This window comes from Myotis myotis, unplaced genomic scaffold (assembly GCF_014108235.1).
Source record: "Myotis myotis isolate mMyoMyo1 unplaced genomic scaffold, mMyoMyo1.p scaffold_m19_p_4, whole genome shotgun sequence".
NCBI classification, from domain to species: Eukaryota; Metazoa; Chordata; class Mammalia; order Chiroptera; family Vespertilionidae; genus Myotis; species Myotis myotis.
In genome coordinates this window covers 39,562,558-39,566,470 of record NW_023416346.1, presented here as the reverse complement: position 1 = coordinate 39,566,470, position 3,913 = coordinate 39,562,558, and the positions used below count along the sequence as shown (strand labels likewise).

The window sequence follows — 3,913 nt, the reverse complement described above, 5'->3', positions numbered from 1 at the left end:
CCTCCTGATGTCGTCCATTGAATCAAAAATGTGTCAATTTAATTCCAATATACTTATTTTTAAAAAATTTTGTCTCCTATTCTTTTGCTGTCATATTTAAGATTTAATTTCTATATGAATTTTAGGATCAGCTGGTCAATGTCTGCAAAAATGCAACTTGCATTTTAAGATAAATTGTAGTGCATCTGTAGATTAATTTTGAGGAGTATTGTCATCTTAACAATATTAAATCTTCATGAACATGGTTAGTCTTTCCATGTATTTCAGTCCTCTTTAATTTCAATCAGCATTTTAATAGTTTTTAGAGTTTATTCCTAGGTATTTTATTCTTTTTTAAGTAGTATAAAATGATTTTTTTCTCAATTTCATTTTTGGATTATTCATTGCTTAGTGTGGGAAATAAAATTGATTAGTTTATATTGATTTTGTAGCATATAGACTGGTTGAACTCATTTATTAATTCTAATAATTTTTTTGTGAATTCCTTAATATTTAGTACATACATGATCAGGTCATTTGCAGATAGAGATATTTAACTTGTTTATTTCTACTATAACTTTTATGCTTCATTTTCTTTCATGGCCACTCTGGCTTGAAATTCCAGTAGAGTGTTGAATAGGAGTAGTGAGATGGGACATCCTTTTTTAAAAAATTTATCTTTATTGTTGAAAGTATTACAGATATCCCCCCTCTTTTTACCCCACTGATGCCCTCCTCCCCCTTTTGCTCCTTCCCCAGGTCTTCACCACACTATTGTCTGTGTCCATGGGTTATGCACATCCTAATATATAAAAACCCAGGGTCCGTAACATCCAAAACAACCAAAGGCTCTACTGAATGCCAGGCTAGGGAGCTGAGGGAGCAGGAATGGATCAATCAGTGGCAGCAGTGACTGGGCAGTGGTTGAAAGGCAGACCTCTTGGCCCCCCTCCCAGCCCTCAGACTCCAATCAATCAGTGGCTGAGGCTGGGCAGAACTGTGGACTGGCTCCCTTAGTAGTCCTGCAGGTTCAATCTCCAGAGGACAGGCCAGGCACCAACGGACCAGCACTACTGGCTCGATCCCGACAGTGCTGCCAGCCTCCTGGAACTTGCCCTCGGGCACTGTGGCCACTTCACCTCCCTAGATACTCCACAAAGACTAAAGGATACCGCCAGCAGCACCAGGGGCAACCAGCGCTGACTGCTCTTCCCATGCTTCCTCCAGGTCACTCGAGCCCTCCCTGCTCCAGATGAAGTGTGATCACTGCACACGGAAGAAATGTAGTAAAAAAATAAAAAACAATGACCAAGAGCCCGCCTCCATGAGCTCTTGGGGACCTCTGATTGCTGGGCACCCCGACTATTTTAGGGGCTTCAGGTGAGCAGGGGACACATAAGGGTCAGGAAACCTCCCTGGAGGTCGGGCTGTGGGTCTGATCATGGATCCATCCATCCTGCCATCTGCCAACAGCTGTCTGCCAACAGCCTCCTCTGAGGAGAATGGGAGAACAAAGGGAGGGGGCAGTTCTGCAAACCATAGAGGGAATCCAGGGCCCTAGGTACTCTGCCCTGCCTGCTGACACTTTTGGTTTCTCCCTGAGTCAGAGGCAACAGCCGAGAAACCCTGGGCGGGCGCCTGGTGCAGCCACCTCTCTGCATTTGCCTGTTTGTCTTTGTGTCTATCTCTGTGCCTGTCAGGCTGTCCCTAAGCTTGCCTGCACTTCTAGAACTAAGCTTCTGGTATAGCGACAACCCGCGAACCCTCATCTCTTTCCTATGGCAGGATACTTGCCCCCACAGGCTACACCCCTTTGCCCCCTCCTCCCTACCCTGTGACCACTGGGTACCGGGAGCAGGTGCAGCATCCTGGGCCCGGACCGGCGACAGTGCCCACCAGTGCTTGCCCCTGTGCCCGGCTTCACTCTCTTCCCCTCGCCCAGCCTCAGTGCCCTGGGGCCTGCTGTCCCCCTCTTGCCACTGCCAGGGTGCCTTCTGGCCTCGAATTCTTGGTGCCGATTGATCAGCTCCTGATTCACCATTGGGCTGCGTGAGTGGAAATGCTCCTAGGCTGGGAGACAAGTAACTGGTATGAACTGCGCTCAGGGGCTGGACAGCCCCTGGGTCAGGTGGCTGAAGAGAGCAACTGCTGTGCACGTCTCTGCTGCAGGGCCGCCGGCCCCTTTGCATCCCTCTGGTGGACTCCAGGGACTGAGAGATGGAAGTACAGTCGCCACCAGGCACCACCATTGGCCATGTGCTGCAGACCTGGCATCCCTTCCTCCCCAAGTTCTCCATTCAAGATGCCAATCTCCATACGATCCTGCGAGTGGTGGAGCCCTGCTAGACCTGTGGCTGTGTCACAGACACCAACTTTGAGGTGAAGACTCTGAATGAGTCCCACAGTGTGGGCTGGATCAGCAGTCAGTGTGTGTGTGCGGGGGGAGGGCTGCTCCAAGAAGCCCTCACAGATGCAGATGACTTTGGCTTGCAGTTCCCGCTGGATCTGGATGTGAGTGAAGGCTGTACTGCTGAGAGACACATTCCTCATTGACTACATGTTCTTTGAGAAGCGCCGAGGCCCTGGGCCCTCTGCCATCACCAGTTAGATGGCATCTCAAGATGAGGACCATCACCTCAGCCAGAACTCAAGATGGTCGCCTGGCCTCGCCCCTCCTCAGAGGCAACCCTTTTCTCCATGTAACTGCAGAGGACATACAGGGATGCATATGAGGCTGGGACTATGGTGCCCCATCCCTACCCTACTCCCCTGGCCTCCTTCACCTGTGGCCCCCACAGAAGGGTAGGTATGAGAGCCCTTCCCCTGCTACCTCTCACCACTGTCTCTGGCCATCCCTCAGCACACAGGCATATTGGCTTTTGAACTGGCCCTACTCACTTCCTCTCACCCCCTTCCAGGTCTCTGCTCTGGATGGGGCCTTTGAAATCCAGGGCTCTGGGGTTTTACAACAGCTTGGGTGGGAAAGGGTAAACAGCACCAAAGATGGCTGATATGACCACCCACCTCTGCCTCAGCTTGACCAATTAGTTTAGCCTCAGAAGGTGGCACTCAGAGGGGATCCCTACTTCCCCAGCAATGGCTCTAAGGCCTCAGCCTCAGTGCCAAACTCCTCTCCCCCTTGGCCCTCCCCACAGCTGGTGCTTGCTGCAGCTCCATGTGCCTTACTTAACTACCCCTTCCTTCCCTGTTCCTACAAAGGAGGCTGCATCTTTGTATGTCATATAAATTTTGTAAGGTTTTTGAAAAAAACAAACAAAAAAAATTGATGACCAAAAGAATGCTGCTCAGGAGAACGGAGAGAAGGGAGAATTCCATAAGTTGGCCAATGTCAAGCATTTCTGAGTGACTGCCTGGCATGTGACAGTTGTGTGACTGCAGAGGAAGGAGTCCAAGTTTCTCAGCAGTGGTAAGGACCAGTGAGCAGGTGGATGGTAAGGAGAGAGGGGTTCTGGACTGCGAGAGAGTGCAGGCCAGGCTGAGGGACTCCCCCCCCCCCAGTGCACAAATTTTGTGCACCAAGCCTCTAGTATGCATATAAGTTCTTTGAGTAATCTCTTCCCAAACCCCCTTCCCTCTGAGAATCATCAGTTTGTTGCATGCTTCCACGTCTTGATCTTGAGGGTTAAAGCACTCAGTCTTTCACCATTAAGTATAATGTTAGCTATGTTATTATTTTAATATTTTTATTGTTGACATTATTATAGATAGCCCCCACTTTACCCCCTTTTATGTCTCTTCCCTGCCCCTTCTCCCCTAGGCCTTCACCACACTATTGTCTGTATCCATGTGCTATGCATATAGGCATATAAATTATTTCGTTTATCTCTTCCTTCCCCCCTTCCCCTGAGATTCCACAATCTTTTCCATGCCTCTGGACTAATGTTTTTTGGCTAGTTAATTTTGTTCATTATAT

The 3,913-nt window shown here is 49.0% G+C and overlaps 1 pseudogene; it reads left to right on the top strand.

The window, feature by feature from the left end:
* Positions 1 to 1,757: 1,757 nt before the first annotated feature.
* LOC118653311 lies at positions 1,758 to 2,587 on the top strand (annotated as a pseudogene).
* The last annotated feature ends 1,326 nt before the right edge of the window (positions 2,588 to 3,913 follow it).